We start from the raw sequence: 20,919 nt of genomic DNA, 5'->3' as shown, positions 1-20,919 counted from the left end.
GCGTGCGTTGTTTATTCACATGCAACTACAATGAGGACGTTTGTGCTACGCCACCGCGATCGCGCCCCAGAGAGAGAGAGAGAGAGAGAGAGAGAAACTTTAATCACAGTTGAAGTGAGCATATTTGTGGTCGAGGTCTTCAGTCCAAGACTCCGTTGGTACGACCGGCTGTCTTCGCCCTTTCCGCTAGCAAAAGCTGCGTTTCAGGAGAAGAGCTGGTCAGCGTACTCTCCCACTGCTCGCGTGAGGGGTTGGGGATGGGGGAAAGATCTGGGTTCAGTTGACATTCCCAGACAATATGGTACAGCGTGCCTGGTGCTTGGCAGTGAGTACATAGGGGATCGTAAAGAGTAGGATGGATGGCCTATAGTCGTGTTGGGTGGGGGTAGGTATTAGTCTGTAGTTGTCTCAGGATGACTTCCTGTTCTTCGCTCCGACTTATTCGCTCCGACTCTTCTTTCGGTTCCCGGTGGGCGAGTTTTCGGGCCAGGACGTGTGCCGTCTGGTTGCCGCGAAGAGCAGAGTGGGCCGGGGTCCAAATTATTGTGACCTGCTTCTGCGGTGGGCGTTGAAGGAGAATCCGAAGCGCTTGTCTTGAAACCCTACCTGCTTGGTATGCTCGGCAGGCGGCTTGGCTGTCCGTAATAATTACGCTGGCCTTTGTATTGGAAAAGGCAAGGGCGATAGCCGTCTCTTCAGCCTGCTGGGTGTTTGACGACCGAAGCGTCAGACAGGAAAGGAGGTCGGTTGAGGAGGTAACGGCCGCCGATCTTACCCCGTACCTCGCGTATTCCGCCGCGTCTCTATATACGACGTAGTCTTGTCCTCCGTACTGTTTTTCTAGCGCAGTTGCTCTGGCTAGGCGTCTTCCCTCGTGATGTTGAGGGGACATGTTCCGGGGTATTGGACGGACAAGAATTCTGGTCCTTAGTTCAGGCGGGATGTCCACTGCGTTTTCCGTGTGCCGTGTAACCAAGCGTAGCTAGCGTTTCCCTACCCGTTGGGCTTGCTCCGAGTCTTACTTTCTGCGCCGTTAGGTGGGCCTCCATGAGCTCTTCGATGGTGTTGTGCAGTCCCAAAGCCGTGAGTCGTACTGTGTACGCGCCCCAGACAATGTTGTCCAGAGTACTCGAAGGCGGCTTTTGGGCTCCGAATGTCTATCGTAACCGTTGTTATCATAATGATAACATGATTACTGTGTTGAAGGCACGGTATACTCGCTGACTAACGCAGTAAATAGCATATGTGCATATATTACAAGAATCGAAACTGATGAATATTCCCAAGCAGCTCTTTATTGGTTTCCAACCATTCGAGGTGCAATGAACCAATCCTATTGTACTCAGGATGGCATTCTATGAATTGAAGAAAATTACTCGTACTCTCTTGTCCTCGACCCGGCCCACTAACCAGTTCGATTACATTGTTAAATAAAGTTTTATCCTCCTCTGTCTCCTCCTCCTCTTGATTGCAGCTTTCCTTAACACATATCCGAATATTGGGAAGATATCGCTGTGGGAAATATACCGAAATATCCCTCCAGGTCTGAACAAACATATTGTTACTTTATCTTTACCGTATACGTGACTCGTTTTGCTCAACAAACCTCCATACTAGGTAGAAGCCTGGAAGCCTGGTATAAAACCAGCCTATACACACACTGGGTTCTTTGGAACTCAGCCTACAGGCTTTGCAGCCCATAGTGCATGTGGGCATACTGTCATGCCATGGCAACGCAAAGAGATATGATACAATATTTTCGAGCGCTCAGCAAGGTTGCAAGAACTGTTATACCTTACATATGATTACCGGGAATCGTAATGCCTTGTGTCAAAGCCGAGAGCCCTGAAGACCTACAATTTGTTTTGGCCTTGTGTTTTCGCTGTTGTCGCTTACTAGCAGCGGGCTATTCCCTTTGTCGAAAGATTACGTAATACAAAAGCTGACGCCTCGCTCTGAATCTTCGCGCTCCGCACAGGACAGGCTTCGTGAGGAATGGGGCTAGGCCGGCAATGTTTCTTCCGAAGCAATATCGAAAAGTAATACTTTAACTCACAACTTTAGTATGCGATTTTAGGCCTATTATTATGACAATAAGTTACGCACACGCCAATTCTGGTGCGGACAAGCATCAGACGTCGACTGAGCGCTAAGAAACAGCAGAGAGAGAGAGAGCCTGAGTGAAGAAGACGACAAATGCGACAATCCCTAAGCCGACGTCACAGAGGCGCGCTTCATAGCGCCGCCCGTGTTCGCGCTCACCGTCAATAGGGACCAGGCAGCTGGACGGGTGGCGCCACCACTCGGCGCTCCCCTCGTCAGTGGAATGAGTCGGTGCATTGGACTGCACAGCCTCCTGTTGTTTTTGTCGTGTTTGCTTCGGTGCTTTGAATGTTTTAGTGGTGTTGTGGGCGGACATATGAGATTAAACGAAGTCAAGACAGATGTGTTGGGTTCTTGGATGCAGTAATGGCTACGCAAACTTGTCGGACGCTTCTAAAGTTGGGTATCGGCTACAATGGCATGAGCGCTTTTTGCAGCGATCTACGCTTGGCTCCACCCGTTCTGAGTACGAATAAAAGTACTATTAGATGCAGAGCATCTGATTCACTCGCCTTGTCCCTCCGGCGTCGTCGTCGTAGTCTTCGTCGGCGTTGTCCACCCCTCCCCCATTCTCCTCGCCGCGCCAGCTGCGCTCTCCGCCGCTCACCCCCTCTCCTCTCCGATAGCGAACACTCTCTCGCGAGGGGCATTGGATTGGATTCGATTGCATTGGCTTGGGTTGGATTGGATCGGCTTGGATTGGCTTGGCTTGGCCTGACTTGGATTGGATTGGATTGAATTTGGATTGGATTAAAGTGGATTGTGTTGGATTGTGTTGCGTCAGAGCCGCGGCACGTTGCGTCATAGCTTCGGCACGTTGCGTCATAGCCGCGGCAGACGCGCTGGGGCCGGCGCATGTGCAGTACTCTCTCTTCCGCGGTTTCCTCTCCTTCGGGAGCGCTGCGCATATAACCGGTGTTCCGTTTTCCGGCGAAGCAACATCCACGCTTGGCTCAAACACCTAGGGTCCACGCCGCTTTACAAGTACGCGAACGTCGTCATCGACTGGGACCGGCTTACACAGTACCCTCAACGTTATGCGCGCTATAAAACGCGGTCCCTTCGCCGCTCCGCCTATGCGTCGCATCTACACAGGGGTTCCCGCGAGGGGAGGTGGGAGTTTTTATTAGTATTAATTTCTTAAATGCACTAACGGCTACATAAACTTATTTGACGTTTCTAAGTTTGGGAACGGGCTACACTGACATAAGCGCTTTTTGCAGCGCTCTGCGCATAGCTCCGCGCGATCTGAGTAGGAATAAAACTAGTATGAATATTAGTATTCATTTCTGCCACAATAAATTATCTTCACTGGCTTTAATGACTACGGTTTCCCCTCCAGCCTTAGCGCTGGAATACCTCGATACGTGTGCTTTGATGGATTACCGTGTAGCCGTAGAAATGTTGCGGTAGTTTACAATTTCTTTCTGTAACCGTGAGCTTTGTGCCTTCGGTTTTGTTGAGCGGCACTGTGACAGCATGGGAGCCTGAATTTAAAAGTGGAACTCCCACGTTTGTGGTGGTCATTTTATCAGCCAAAGTTATTCACCCACCCAACTCCCCAAGCTACAAACCATCCCTCCTCCCTTCCCGTTTTACCACCTGCGTGGAATAAATGCTGGCACCGATAGTTAGAAATGTGACAGTGTTAACGTCAGCCGGTGTTTTTTAATGCTCAAGTATTCTTTACAGAGTACCTAAAAAATCGTGTAATGCCTTGTGAAGACGCCAAAAACGCGCGATTAGTTGCCTCAAATTGGAGTGCATCAGCCCGAGTCCTCCAGCACAGACACATTTCCGACACGCTGGAAAAAGTTTAGCTTTAGAGAGTGGTGCATGGAAGTTCAAAATTAAACAGCAAGATCATCTAGCTCTCCATCTAATGATTACCATGGTTGAACGCAAAGCTTTCTTCGCACGAAATCGAATGGGAATTGGCCAAAGACGCTGCGATCAAAAGACCAAACTGCGTGCTGGTCAAAGTCGAAGCTCAAGTAGTCAAATTTTAAATCCAGAAGGCAACCAATGAAACCCGCACGAGAAAGTTTTGCGAGAAACCATCATCGTCGTTAGACGGAGAAGTGCATGATTTTTCAAGGGTACGTGGCAGCTTGTAAAACGACCGCGGCATTCAGTTGTGAAACTGGGTACAGGTTTTCGGCACCCTTCTGTCTATCGTCCTTCAGCCACGTAGGAATTGGTTTTTGAAAAACCATTAACCAATACTAGCCAGCAACCATTGCAATTCTTGTAAAGCAATGCTTCTCCACGACAAGCAATCACGTTCTACCATGCGGTATTTATTCTGTAAACAATTCCCGATGACTGCAGTAAGGGCATTTCTGTGAAATTAAGCACGTTTCAGCCATAGTTAATGAAGTTACGGAAGCATCGTCCATCACAATTTCTGTTTTGAGGTAAATCTTAGAAGGCACCCCCCAACTTTGTTCGATTGTGCACGACACTGTTTCGTCGTCAACTGCCAAAGGCCAGCGCCGCAGCATTCCTGAATCGGTTGCACACACAGGCTTTGTGGGAGCATTTAGCTGCAATATACTCCTCGATACGCGAAACTGCATGCAGGCATGAAAAAATTGCATGAACGAAAAGACTTTCACTTCCAGCTTGGCGCATTGAGCGTCGTCTGCTATTTCTAAATACTGAGTATGGGTGTAAACCACACACATGGCGTGCCTCGTAAAGGTCACATCCACGCTCAAGATTTATCTATCTGAAAAAAGCCCCTGTAGTTATCTACGCTTTGCAAACCGCACCGCAGCAGAACGACAGAAAGCTATGCACAACATCGCTGCGCTGACCACCACCGGCATTCCACTGACGAGCGGTTCGTCACGGGCGGCGCTGTTCGCTGAAGCGACGGTTGGGGCTGGCACCCCGATCGCCATCACTGGCCTTTGTGCACTGCTATTTCGGTTTCCGCCATTGACTGCCATGGTCCGCAGCGAGGTGCGTCGGCAGCAAGATATAGAAGGCGCGAGGATAAGCCACAATTTCATGCTGTCGACGCAGTCGCAGCAAAAGTTGGTCGTACAGAAATGGAACAATGTTCGAGGAAATGCTCCAATGTACGGACACATGCGAAGTTCTCAGCGCGCCGCCAGTATTATCGATTCCTATAAAATGAAGTGTCCGACTGACTGACTGACCGACCGACCGACGGACCGACCGACGGACCGACCGACTGACTGACTGATTGACTGACTGACTGACTGACTGACTGACTGACTGACTGACTGACTGACTGACTGACTGACTGACTTGACAGACTTGACAGACTTGACAGACTTGACAGACTGACTTGACTGACTGACTACTCATCAAAGCCCAGCTAAAACTGCTGCATCTGGAGACTTGAAATTTCGGGAGTACATTTGCAACATTACGTAGAGGCTCACTAATAGGAGACTTTTGGAAATTATACTCCTAACAAAGAGAAAGGGGGGAATTGTGTTTTCTTAAATTCGTGATTACGTCCTTCCCTCGCTCACATTTTGAAGCGCTTTTTGCTGATATATGTAACCGTTAAGAATATATAAAAAGTAGTATTTGGATTTGGCCCTAACCAACACTGTCGAGGCGATTCCGCATTCCGGAAAAAAATGGTGTTCCTAAAGGTTCTAAAGAAATCTTCCACCGGTTCTTTTATCCAACTGATTTTTGCCAGCATATGTTAGTCATACAAATTCGGGGAACATTTTTTAAGGATTTCGCCCTGCGACGCCGCTAAAGGGGCCAAATTGTTTTTTTACAAATGACACGGCTGGCGAGCCAAAAAGGCCGAACAGGTGATGTCCACGCCTAGCCAAACTGCTCTTTCAAGCGGTTTAGGATTTTATGAGCACAATGTCATTAGGGTGTTGGAGGTCAATATTGCTGAAAATTCTAAAACTTCCACCATGGGGAGAGTGAAAAGCGGTAAAATAGTTTTTCAGATATTAATTTTTTTGCGCATGCTATTTGAGATATTGAACTGGTTTTTATTGAGATAGGTAACTTCCTCAGGTATCTAAACACTGTTCAAAATTTTTCTATGACATCCACCTAATTGAGGCAAGTAGAACTTCGGGAAAACAGTGTTTTTACACATTCGTCAATCCCCTCGCAGCCAGTTGATACATCGCATTCAGTTTTGCTTGCAAACGGTGCCCGTCCAATTGCCCGAAAATCAATTTCAGCATTTTGTCCTAACATGCGGATAAAAAGCAAGCGAGGTTTTTAATTCACACCCCTCTGGTCGAAGAATTCAGCTGAATTTTCCCTCGTTCGCGTAGCGCTCGCCATCTTTTGGCACTTTCTGCAACCACGCACCTACCGTAGGAGCACTATCATCTATACCTATAAAATGAAGTGCCCGACTGACTGACTGACTGACTGACTGACTGACTGACTGACTGACTGACTGACTGACTGACTGACTGACTGACTGACTGGACTTGAAAGTCAGCGCTAGTCCTGTCCACTTCTTTCTTATTGTGTCCCTGTTAGTTCGTGCTGTTCCCCAAGATGACTGACTGACTGACGGACTGACCGACTGACCGTCTGACCGACGGACCGACGGACCGACGGACCGACCGACCGACCGACCGACCGACCGACCGACCGACGGACCGACCGACGGACCGACGGACTGACGGACCGACTGACCGATGGACCGACGGACCGACCGACCGACCGACCGACCGACCGACCGACCGACTGACCGACCGACCGGCTGGCTGGCTGGCTGGCTGGCTGGCCGGCCGGCCGGCCGGCCGACCGACCGATTGACCGACCAACCGACCGACCGACCGACCGACCGACCGACCGACCGGCTGACTGGAGTCATCAAGGACCAGCGAAAACTGCTGCATCTAGAGACTTGAAATTTCGGGAATACATGTGCGACACTGCGTAGAGGCTCACTAAGGGGGGACTTTTGGAAATTGTACTCCTAACCAAGGGAAAAGGGGAAATTGTGTTTTCTTAAAATCGTGATTGCCTATTTCCCCCTTCACATTTTGAAGCGCTTTTTGCTGATATATATGAAGCACTTAAAAATACCTAAAAAGTAGTTTTCAGAATTCGCCCTAACCAACACTATCGAGGCGGTTCGGCATTCCGGAAAAAAAAATAAGTGTTGCTAAAGATTCTCAAACAAATCTTCCACCGATTCATTCGTCCAACTAAATTTTGCTAACATATGTTGGTCATTGAAATGCAGAGAACCAGGTTTAAGGCTTTCGCCCTGCGATGGCGCTAAATGGGCCAAATTGTTTTTAAGTGCAGGGAACTTTAGGTGCTAGCCTTGTCGTCCTAGCTCGCTCGCTGGAACCAAGCATATCGCCACGGCACTACGGTGTAGCCTGTCACGGTACCTTCGCCGCGGGGTAACCGAAAGCCAAGCTGTTTATATAGTCATGAGCGCTTGAAATACGTGAACCGCCGGCGCTTAGCAGTGGCTTAGCTCGGCTATGCCAGGATATACGTAGCGTGAGCTCAGGTACAGCTGGTTATTCTTAGCTTTACTAGTTGTCTAGGATTAGGTTATTATCATGCTTACTGCTGCTCATCATCCAATCCAAATCTAATCCCAATTCAATCCAATCCAATCCAAAACTAATCCCATTCAATCCAATTCAAGCCAATTTAATCCAATCCAATCCACTCAAATCCAATCCTCGCGCTTGCGCAAAATGTGGCAATGCAACGCCGGCACGTGCGGGAAGGAAAGCACAAAGAGAACAGAACTCTCGCTGGCGCAGTTTGAGGCAGGGGGCGCGCGAGCACTGCGAAGCCGGGAAATTTGATTTGCATGGGGTGGCAGCAGTAGGCGGATAACGGCGGTACAGCTATTTATGGCGAATCACTGGTCTGCACATCCGACAGCTTTCACATTGAGTGGAACGGCTTTATTTTTTTTTACAAATGACACGGCTGTCGAGCCAAAGAGGCCTCACATGTGATGTCCACGCCTAGCCAAACTCCTCTTTCAAACGGCTTCAAATAACATGAGACCATTGTGATTAGGGTCTTGGAGGTCAATATTGCTCAAAATTCTAAACCTTCATCCACAGGGAGAGTGAAAAGCGGTAAAATCATTTTTCAGCAGATATTAATTTTTTATCGCACGTCATTTGAGATATTGAACTGGTTTTTTTTAGATTGGCAACTAACGTATCTAAACACTGACCTACAACATTTTTCTATTACACCCACCTAATAGCAGCAAGGAGGATTTCCGAAACACACTATTTTTAAGCATTAGTCAATAGCCACACAGCTAGTTGATATATCTCATTCGTTTTTGCTTGCAAATGCTGCCCGTCCAAATGCCCAAATATCAATATCACGATTCTGTCCTAACATGCTGATAAAATGGCAAGCGAGGTACTTCATTTACACCCTTTTTGATGTAGAATTCATGATGTAGAAACCGCGATGTAGAATAATGAATACCTTCTTCTGCAAACGGGAGAGCCGGAAGTGAATGTGGAGGAGCCCGAATGGGGAGCATAAAAATGAAATAGACTTTATATTATGCGATAGAAAACCCTGGCGTCGTGAACGATGTGGAAGTGCTCGGAAGGGTAAGGTGTAGTGACCACCGTATGGGAAGATCTCGAATTATGGCAGATTTGAGCAGGGACCATAACAAGCTAGTGCGAAAGAAGCCGATTAATGAGCTAACAGTAAGACGTAAACTAGAAGAATTCAGCATCGCGCTGCAGAACCGCGCTCTTACCGAGGAAGCAGAGTTTACGACACAGAAAGCCAGCAACAACTTTACACGCATTATCACGGAGTGTGGAGTAGAAGTCGATGGCACGATGGCTGGACAGGATACTAGTAAACTTTCCCAGGAGACGAAAGATCTAATAAGGAAACGGTAAACAATCACAATCTCCAACCCAGCTGACAGAATAGAACTAGCGGAGCTTTCGAAGTTAATCAATAGGCGTAAGACAGCTGACATGCGAAAGTATAATATGGAGAGGATCGAATACGCTGTAAAGAACGGAGGTAGTTTGAAAGCAGCGAAGAGGCGTCTTGGCGTGGGGAAAAATCAGATGTATGAACTTAAAGACAAGCAAGGCAATGCCATCACAAATAGGGATAAAGTAGTCACAGTAGCTGAGGAGTTCTGTAGGGATCTGTACAGTAGCCGGGACATCCAGGATAATGCCGAACGAGAACGTAGTTCAGAGGAGATAGGCATCCCACCAGTAACGACCGAAGAAGTAAGGAAGGCTTTGAAAGAAATGAAAGGGGGCAAACCACCTGGTGAGGTTCAGATAATAGCAGACCTCTTGAAGGATGGTGGAGAAATTGTACTTGAAAAACTGGCAAACCTGTATACGCAATGCCTAATGACCGCAAGTGTACCGGAATCTTGGAAGAACGCGAACATCATCCCAATCCATAAGAAAGGTGAGATGAAGGACTTGAAAAATTACAGGCCGATCAGCTTACTGTCAGTCGTCTACAGGGTACTTACCAAGGTAATCGCCAACAGAATTCTGCAACCTTAAATTTCAGTCAACTTAAAGACCAAGAAGGGTTTCGCAAAGGCTATTCAACAATGAACCATATTCACACGACCAATCAAGTGATACAGAAATGCGCTGACTATACTGAACCCTTATATATCGCCTTCATAGATTATGAGAAAGCAAGTGACTCAGTTGAAACCTCAGCAGTCATTCAGCATTACGGAACCAGGGGGGTAGATAAGCCCTCTGTAAAAATACTAGAGGATATCTACAATGGGTCCACAGCTACCATCATCCTCCGTAGGGAGAGCAGTAAAATATCTATAAGGAAGGGCGTCAGACAAGGACACACAATATCTCCAATGTTATTTACAGCATGTTTACAAGAAGTATTCAGAACGTTGGATTGGGAACAGGTGGGAGTAAGTGTTAATGGAGAATACCTCAGTAACCTCAGATTTGCTGATGACGTTGCCCTGCTAAGTAATTCGGAGGACGAAGTGCAAAGCATGTTTTCCGCACTGGACAAAGTAGAACCGTTGGCGTGAAAATTAATACGAAGAAAACCAAAGTAATGATGATTAACCTCGGGACAGCACAGCGGTGTGAGATAGGTGGCGAGGCAGTGGAAAAGTAAGCGAATGTATCTGCTTAGGCCAAGTTGTGACCCCGGATCCCAACCATGAGGCAGAGATAATTAGAAGGATAAGAATGGGCTGGAGTGCATACGGCAGACATTCTCAGATAATGGATGGCAGCCTACCATTTTCCCTGAAGAAGAAAGTCTATGACAACGCCACCTTAGCGGTACTCACCTGCGGGGCAGAAACTTGGAGGCTCACTAAGAAGGTTCAACTTCAATTGAGAACAACTCAGCGGGCAATAGAGCAGAAGATGATAGGTGTAACATTAAGGGACAAGAAGAGAGCGGAGTGGGTCAGGGAGCAAACTGGTGTTAAAGACATATTAGTAGAAATTAAGAAGAAATAAACGTGGGCGGGGCATGTAATGTGCAGGCAAGATAACCGTTGGTCATTAAGGGTAACACAGTGGATCCTTAGAGAAGGCAAGCGTTGCAGGGAGCATAGAAAGTTAGATGGGCAGATGAGATCAACAAGTTTGCGGGGATAAATTAGTAGTAGTTAGCACAGGACCGGGATAATTGGAGATTAATGGGAGAGGCCTCTGCCCTGCAGTGGGCGTAGATAGGCTGGTGATGATGATGTAAAATTCAGTTGAGTTTTCGGGCGTTCGCGTAGCACTCGTCATCTCTTGGCACTTTCTGCCACCACGCAGCTCCCCTAGGAGCCCTGTCATTTATCATAAATCTTAAAGTGCAGACGGACTGATAAAACCGCAAAGGTTAGCGCTCGCAATCTGTTGGGACTTCCTGCAAGGCCACACCTCCTGTAGGGAGCCCATGTTACTTATAAACCTGTACCGATGAGCATCGTTCATATCTGCTGAGATAGCACTTACGATGAGGAAGAATACCCCTCACCCAGTCGGCCTCCATCTTGTGTTAGCAGTGCAATCTCCTGCCGAATTCAAGTTGTGCTAACAACCTGGCACTCTGCCTCATATCATATTAAGAGTGCAAGCAAACAACCTCCCCCTTCTTCCATCCACTCTTCCCACCCATGACCTGCGGGAGAACCTGAGGACTAACAGCGATCTGGATGTCCAGACAATTCTTCCTCCAGAGCGAAGAGCGCCCGCTTATCACATGGCTTTCTGAAATTAGGAATCACTCCCACTCACCGGCTGAATAAAACTGTTTTCACTCACTGACTCCCTCGCTGGAGCGCATAATCTTGGCCTTTTCCATTTCTTCTTCATGCACGTTAACCTGTGATACGCCAGAATTTCGCTCTTATGATTCCATCCCGATGTACGCTGTGCTCATAGATGCCAAGGGAATTTGTAAAATCATTGACAGTATCAAAACATCGTCCGCTTTTGGTGTTGGCTCTATTAATCCCAAGTTCCTTAAAAGTACTAAACAGTGTTGTTTCATGATGTTATCTAAAAGTTTTCAACAAACATTAGACGACGGTGAACTGCCATCGGAGTGGAAAATAGGGAAGGTGGTTGCAGCATTAAAATCAGGGGACAGACATTCACCTTTTAACAATCGACCCATATCAATCACCAGCGTTCCGTGCAAGATTCTTGAGCACATACTTTTTTCTAGCATAGAAATTGTTTTGGAATCTAATTCATTTTTTCATCCAGCACAACATGGTTTTCAGAAGAAATTTTTATGCGAGACGCAACTACTGCTATTCACTCACAAACTGCATAGTATTTCTAACCGTAGTTGTTTTGCCGATTGCATCTTTCAGATGTTGTGAAAGCGTTCGATAATGTTTGGCCCGATTACTCCTATTAAATTTCAGAAATTTGGGTCGTGATATTAATAGGCTAAAATGGATGGAAAATTTTCTCGCTAACTGCCGACAATTTGTAATGGTTAACGAGACAAGCTCTTCATTCGAGCCTGTCCTATCGGGTGTCCCCCAAGGCACAGTACTAGGGCCACTACTTTTTCTCATATATATTAATGATTTACCTAACTGTATTTCTTCCCCAGTATATTTTTTCGCTGACGACTGTGTCCTTTTCGTGAAAAAACCACAATTACTGATGCGCATGCGCTACAGGATGACATTACGCTATCTCTCTTCCTGATGTGGTAAGTGGCAGATTACCTTAAACGTTGACAAGTGCAAATCCATGTGAATCTGTCGTGCCACTGCTAACCCGTTTTTATATCACATAACCGGCCCTCCTCTGCAATCTGATCCATCTTAGAAATATTTAGGCCTTCATATTACACCTCACCTATTACGGAAAGTTCACATCGAATTCATCGCCAACAAAGCTAACCGAATGCTTGGTTATTTAAAATGCAACTTTCACTCCGCCCCGTCGTCCGTAATACTTCATTTTTACAAAAGCATCCTGCGCTCGCCACTTGAATACGCATCATCCATATGAGATCCTTTCACGGAATCTCTTACTCATTTGCTGGAAATAGTTCAGAACAACTCGACACGTTTTATTAACTCAAACTACCACCGGACAACCAGCGTAACCACAATGAAAAACAATTTGGGCCTTCCACTGCTAAGTTCACGTCGAAAAATCGCACGTCTACGCCTCTTTCATAATTTTTTTTTGCAGCGCTTTGCGAGATTGTTTAATCAATTCGCCATCATATGTATCATCGCGTCTATATCACACGGGCAAAGTCGGCGTCATCAGTTGTGTTACTAAGGCTTTTTAAATTCATTCATCCCGCGTACGTTCAATGACTGGAACCACCATCTACCAGAAATTGTTGAAATTAACTATGTCAAATTGTTTCGCTCTCTATTGTGTAGTGTTACTTTAATAAGCCTGTCAAATTGTTTCGCTCTCTATTGTGTAGTGTTACTTTAATAAGCCTTGTTTCGTGCACACACAAATTACTGTATTACTCCCGAAATGTATATAAGTGTAAAATTTGTATGTCTATAGAAATGTGTTAAGTATTTTCTTCTACATTGCTCGAGCCAGCTTGCTAATTTTTTTGAAATACCTGCCTGTTTTCATGCTTTTTTTCCTTAAACCTACTACCGTCTGTAATGTATTACCCTGAGGGTACCAGTAAATAAATAAAAATAAACAAAGCGTAAATTGCGATGACCACTTCTTATGATTTGGGGATTGCGAAAACATTAGGGCCAAATCAGCGAATGCGTTCTTTCTTTGTCTTCATATCCTTTTTTACCTTTTTCTTCTCTCGGTTTGCTTAGTCATGCAAAGGCGACATTTCGTGGGAAGCTGCTGCGGTACTCGTGGAATTGCAGTTGAGGTATTGGCGTCCTTAGACCACTCATGTAGGCCTCTATACATGTCCCTAGACCACGTCTCCAATTCGAGGACCTCGACTCAATAACTGGGTCCACCGGCGATCTGTTCTTGTGAATAGCGTTCCCGCCAGGCTCGACAACCAGCGAAACCCAAATTATCCTAATTTTCTACACTGAATTACTTTGTTTAAATAAGCTGTATAACTTTACGTTGATAAATACATTCTTTGATTTTTTTTAATTTTTTAGCCTTCTTTTTTTTGTCTGCTAACTCTTTGCCACAATTCCGGATTTTTGACCCTCGATGCCTTCGCAGTAACATCTGCCTTAGAAATAAGCTGTTCACCAAATGTGATGGCAGCGTTTGCCGTTTATGTTCTACAACTACAACGAGCGATCCAAGCTAGGAAGCACCGCTGCGGAAAGCGCTAATCACTCTCCTACGCTCTTGCAGACGCACGGCCGCGGGAATCGTGGCCTCGGCAACGAGGGACGTCATCGAAATCGGACACGTGCCGACATCGAATGGTGGATACCGGTCGGATCTTGCAAGTCGGCGTGGCTTCAACTGGCCACGTGTGAGGCATCTGCGGCTGCGCACAAGAGGACAAGCGGCGACAGGCGACTACAAAAGGGCATGCCGAACCGGGGAGCCGGCACTGCCGGCACTACAACGAGCGATCCAAGCTAGGAAGCACCGCTGCGGACAGCGCTAATCACTCTCCTACGCTCTTGCAGGGTTGTGAAGCACGATTTTTTTTAATTTATTTATTTAGACAAGCTTGGATCTCTCGTTGTTGTTATGGCGGAGAAGGCACCCTCGTCGATAAAAGAGCTGTTGAAATTTGTTATCGACGCAAATGCGGCTTTAAGAAAAGAAATGCAAGACGAGAACGCTTCCGTCAAAAAAGAACTTGATGACGTAGTACGGGGTATGGAAAACATGAACAAGACTTTTGAAGAACTGCGCAAAACGAAACAGGAGCTTGATTCACTGAAAAAAGAGCACGCCACACTCAAAATAGAAAAGGAAGAACTTGAGCGATACGTGAGCGACATGCAAACATAAATGACGCAACTGAAGCAGTTCACTAGGAAGCAAAACATTGAAATAAAGGGCCTCCCACAAGAACCTAAGGAATCGCTAGTAGAAATCATCCAGAGAATAGGAGACAAAGTGGAAGCGAAGCTGAAGCCGTCAGACATAGACGTAGTTCACCGCGTGCCCACGAAAGAGCCGACCAAGACTAACATAATTGTTAGGTTTGGGTCACGGTCAGCCAGAGATAAGCTACTGCAGGCCGCAAAGAAGAAAAGGCTAACGACTAGCGATATTCGTTTCGCCGAAACATGTCCAATATATGTGAACGAGCACCTGTGTCCCGAATACAAAGTTCTGCTCGGCATGGCCACCGCCAAAAAGAAAGAAAAGAAATGGAAGTTCGTATGGGTGGCTGAATCGAAGATACTTTCCAGGAAGACAGAAAACTCCAGTGTAGTTCACATTGCTACTCGGGCCGACTTAGCCAAAATAGTGTGAACACCCATTTAGCGTTAACGGCAAACCGACAACTGCTATGGCGAACATTAGCTGCAGCACTTTAAACCTTCTTCATTGCAATGCTAGAAGCCTTAACAAAAATTTTGATTATTTAGTAACCTTAGTGTCTCGGCTCACGTTTCCATGCAACATAATAGCCATAACGGAAACATGGTTGAAAGAAAAAGAATTTATCAATATGCCTAATTATAATTTCCTTTCACTACCTAGAACAACCGATTCGAGAGGAGGTGGTGTTGCACTTTACTTGTCTAATGCAATAAAATTTAAGGAACTAAATGACATAACGGAAACAAAGTGAATACGAAATGATGTTTGTCGAGCTCGATGCAGAGATTACAATCGGTGTGATCTACACGCCATCTGGCTCACGAATACAGGTTTTTCTAAAACGGTTTGAAGAAATATTGCAACACTTTGCTGCCATGAACACAAATGTGATAATTTGCGGTGATTTCAACATTAACACAGCAGACTGTTCAAGTACTGATTATCAAAACTTGCTCTACTCATATGGCTTTAAAAACCACATTACACGCCCTACTAGAGTGACTGACGTCTCTTCCTCGATCATCGATCACATTCTAATTTTTGTCCGGATTTAACTGAAGCGGGCGTTATTGCGAAAAATGTCGCGGACCATTATCCTACCTGCATCATTGCCCCAAACAGTCGAATTTCGAGAGTTAAATCTACAATACATAAATCACAACGATGGGACTATGTAAAAACAAGAACAATAATAGAACAAAGAAGTTTTAACGAAGATATCGATACTGATATTAACTTATTGTATGAACGTTTTTCTAAAACATTACAACAAAGCTGCATCAAAACAGCGAACAGCTCGCGTAGAGCATTGCACTTCTCAACTCCCATTTGTCCCTGGATGACAACTGACTTACTTAAAGTGATTAAAAAGAAAGATCACTGGTTGATTAAAATGAATCAACACAAAGATAATAATTATTATAAAGAACAATATAGAATTCTGCGTAACCTGTCTCTTTCACTGATACGCAAGCAGAAAAAAGATTATTATAATAAATTAATACTAAAAAATAGTGGCAACTCAAAAGAAATCTGGCGCATCATAAACTCTGTTATAACGTCTTCACACAAGCTTAGCACACTTCCTGATTTGAGCGTTTTAAACTGCGACCATGCTACCCTTGCTAAGCAGTTCAATGATTTCTTTGTTAATATAAGCAACCAGATAACTAATACCTTCAGCGATGAACAAACCGCCATGCTACCTCCGCCGATTATTAACAGCTTCGCTTTCAGAGAGATAACCGCCTCAGAAATAATCGATGTGAGTATAAATATGCAATCAAACAAGGCAATGGGTCATGACGAAATATCGATTAACATATTAAAACAAAACATTGACATTTTGTGCTACCCACTGGAAAAAATATTTAATAAATCTTTTTTGACTGGAGCGTACCCCGAGCAGCTAAAAATTGGGAGAGTAGTGCCCCTATATAAAGGAGGTGATCCAAACTTAATTGAAAACCACCGTCCGATAACAATTTTATCGTGTATTAATATACTGTTTGAGAAGCTAATAGCAAAGCGGGTAATGGAATTCATTGAAAAATACAATATCTTAACAACGAAACAACACGGCTTCCGAAAAAATTACTCATCCACAACGGCAGTTAGTGAAGTTACAGAAGTAATTAACCAAGCCCCAAATAATAATCGTGTTACAATAGGCATATTTCTTGATATTCGAAAGGCTTTCGATTCCGTTGACCACAACCTTCTTTTGCAAAAACTCGACCGTTATGGGTTTCGAGGGCCAGCATTAGACTTTTTTCGCAGCTACATGATGAACCGGAAACAGTTCGTGCAGATAGCTGACAGCAAATCTGACTTAAAAGCTGTCAAAGCTGGTGTACCCCAGGGGTCTGTACTCGGTCCCATATTATTTTCTCTATTTATCAATGACTTTCCAAATTCGCTAAGACACGCCGAAACCACTATCTACGCCGATGATACAGCTTTACTCATCTCTGATCGCAATTTAAAAGAAGCCGAAACTTTAGCCAACCTAGAATTACGTAATATATTGAAGTGGTTTACCAGTAATAAGTTAGCTCTCAACATTACAAAAACAAATTTTATAGTCTTCTGCTCTAATCGAAAAAACGTAACAGTAGATTGCAAATTATTCTTGGGAAATACCGCACTTAGAAAGGTTGAGCAACATAAATATTCAGGAGTAATAATTGACAAGTCGCTAAACTGGGCACCCCATATAGAAGCACTTAGCAAAAAGGTGTCGTTTGGTTGCTACACATTAATTCAAGCACGGAAACACTTTAACAGTAAAACACTACGATTATTGTACCATAGTATTTTTCACTCTCACCTTACGTACTGTATAGAATCTTGGGGATTCATATATGCGTCATATAGTGACATTATTGCGAATCTTCAAAAGAGAGCGATTAGAATATTGACGTACGCACCTACCACTGCACCATCATCCCCGATCTTTTCAAAACTTAAAATCATGCCATTTATTGTAGCAAGAGACTTCAAGACAACATTACTGGCCCAAAAAATGCTAAACACACCTAACCGGTCATTCAATTTCATACAACCCAAATTAGATACCAGACACGCCCACCAATGCAACTTAAATTTACCAAAAATACACAATGTATATGGTCGCCGTACCATTTCCTTGTTGGGAGCCAAACTATTAAATAATATACCAGTCGAATTAAAACGAAACAGACATAGTACTCGTTCGTTAAAAAAATACTTCATGTCTGAGCTTTATGCTTCACCGTGTTAAATTTGCACAATATATTTTTCCATTGTATTTTATCTTTATAATATTGTGTTGGATTGTGTTTTTTGTGTATATTATGTTATGGATCCATTACTAGCCATGTCGGCTATGGATCCAGATGACTTCTCACCTATTTTTTCTATCTGATTTTTTTCATGAAATAAAGATTTTCTGATTCTGATTCTGAAAGCGTTACTACAACTTGAAAGCAGCTCAGCAAGTGCAGAGACCGCTTCTTTGAAAACCAGTGGTGCATATTCAGAGCAGGAGTGTGAGGAGGTCGAAGGACCGCTTAGCCAGTTTTAATTCGGTCTTAAGGGTTACAGAACATCCGTTTCCAACACAAACGGAGGTAAATAACAACACAAGCTTTAAACGTCTTCACCCTTTCAGCCATCATTTTTTTATTTCTGGGAAAAAGCTTCTTTCAGTGTGTTTTCCTTAATACTTGGACCCTATAAGCGTACAAACGAAACTTGAGCTTGTGGGGGAACTTATTATCGATTTATGGGCATGGCGTGTACTTAGGTCATCAGGTAATCAAAATATTCAATTCCAGCAGAACTAGCTTTTTTTTGCTTGTTTTCTGTAACTTTTGACAGCACTGAGCCTACAAACAAAAATAAAAAAATAAAGCTGGTTGTGCAAGTATTTTAGATTTACAGCCATGTGCTCAAACTAAGAGTTCGGTCGTTGGGGTAACCCCAACGTCAGACTGGTCATTACTGCAACGCTTTCCTCTTGCTAGCGCCCAGCTGTAGCAAAAAGCTAACAATGGTATGGTGATATCTATCGAAAGGGCACCCTTGAAGAACTTTCTCCCAGAAAATTACCTGTTTTGGTTTTGTACTCAAGTTGCTAGAATAATTTTGGTTAATGTCCTTAATATAGGACACAAGCACCGAATCTACTAATATACTAAAACTGAAAAGGTACAAGCCACAAACAGGCCGTCGAGTTTACTGGCGATCATTCATTTCTAGAACAGCTGCGAATGACATGACAGGGTGCATACCTCCTTTAGCGCTCTTTTCCGAACGCGAAGTAGGCTGCTTACGTATTGCACAGGCTTCTATTTCTACTATTATTAGCTGGATGCGAAAAGAGAGAAAACACGATACACTGCGGGCAATTATTTACGCACCATTTATTCGCGATAGAGAAGTATTTAGCCAACGCCATGAAGGTATCGTAATAAACATGTAAAAAAACCAGCCGCAGTCAATCATTTTTGATATTTTTACATTGCCGTGGTAGGCGACACGCCGGAAATTGTAGTAAAATGTCGGGGACTTGCAACACTTCTTAAAATGTGAGCCTTTTGCCGGCAGCTTGTCGCAGTTCACGCCACTGATTCTGCAAAAGATTTGTGCTCTTGTTCACTGGAAAAGGAAACGAGTGATGGAAGAGGGACCCGGAAGTGGGCGGTGGAAAGGAAAGAGTCAATTTAAGTAAAAGTCCTCCTTGACTCGGGCAATTCTGTCGAAGAATTCCGGTATGCACTTCTTCGTCTTATCCACCCTGTGGACGTTGAACAGGAGAATCGAGAAGTTTTTTCGCGGAGGAAGGTTCTTCACGAAGGCGACCTGCGGTGCGCGCGTTTCGGGAGTGCGTATGTTTAAGTGCAGGACATAGGATCGCATTTAAATGAACACCGAAGTCAAAATATAGATTCGTGTAGAACAGCTGCTTAGCTGACTGAGAACACAAATACACGACTCTTACGCGTAGCTTTTTAAAATTGCGGTAGCAGATAGCGAAAATGAGAAGGGGGATGCCGCCGTCACTGGAACATGCACAAGATCTGGTTAAAGTCTACGGCGTCCGAATCGCCTTTCCTGGCTGCCGCTAGTAGGCGCTACTCGTTCACACTTGGGACAGCGGAACCGCCTTTCCTGAAAGCGCGTATGCTACGCCAAGTGGTTTATTCGACATGCAACATTCGCGGAGCTTCAAAAAGATATGTTTCCTTCAACAAAGCATCAATACTTGGTCTCTTTTTTTTTTTGTCTGCTGAAAGCAGTTCTCAGAAGCTCCAAGCAGCTCCTCGCGGGTTCGATTCCCGGCCGCGGCGACCGCTTTTCTGATAGAGGCCAAAAGCAGAAACGCCCGTGTGTACGAGATTTCGGCGCACGTTAAAGGTCCCCAGGTGGTCGAAATTAATCCGGTGCCCTCTACTACGGCGCGCCACATCACCTTCGTTGCGTCGGAGCGTTAAACCCCACAATCAATCAATCAATCAATCAATCAATCAATCAATCAATCAATCAATCAATCAATCAATCAATCAATCAATCAATCAATCCAAGCACCTCCGCATTTTATTTGCCCATAGAAGGCCTATGGCGGGAGCAGTTTTGGGCTGCTCGGAGCTGCTGAAAGCTGCTCTGAGCCGGCAAAAAAAAAAGAGACCAACTGAAGGCTCAGAGGGCTCAGGGCTCAGGAGCTAAGGCGTTGCGCTGCTGTGCACGAGGTCATGAGTTGGATTACCGGACGCGGCGGCAAAAACGCCTGTGTGTGCGAGGTTTGGCCGCACTTTAAAGATCCCCAGGTGGTCAAAATTAATCCCGAGCCCTCCACTTCGGCGCGCCTTATCGCTTCGTTGCGTCGGAGCGTTAATCCATACAATTAATCAGTCAACAGTCATTCATCGACATGGTGACGTTATGGTCATCCCTCAGAGTGAACTGGTCTTATTGCTGGTGATGGCTAAACTTCGCTGGCTACCACCCTTACCGGGAGGCGAAGTTCCGTTCCCTTGAGGCTACAAGCCCGTCATTTCCTGTACGCACATAGCGCCACTACTAATTTTCTTTCAACACTCCTGCTATCGTTAGGAACAACTTCTAAAAGAGCGGCGTAGTTCCGGCTGAATAGCCTAGGAGTAGAACGGTGGGCTTATGTGCGAACGAGCTGTGTTCGAACCATGGCAACGTCAAATTTTTTGCGAGACCCGTTGTAGTATTTCTGCTGTAAAATGTTCTGTTGGCCCAGATCTACGCATTATTTTTGCAAATAATGGTGGTTTGGTGTCTTTAGGTCGGTTTAGGGGCGGGGTGCGGTATATCAACACGTTTAATTAACTTTTTGCATCACACT

Source organism: Haemaphysalis longicornis, unplaced genomic scaffold (assembly GCF_048455015.1).
Source record: "Haemaphysalis longicornis isolate Haplotype H1 unplaced genomic scaffold, Haemaphysalis longicornis Haplotype H1 scaffold_8, whole genome shotgun sequence".
NCBI lineage: Eukaryota > Metazoa > Arthropoda > Arachnida > Ixodida > Ixodidae > Haemaphysalis > Haemaphysalis longicornis.
This window is presented reverse-complemented; position numbering follows the sequence as displayed.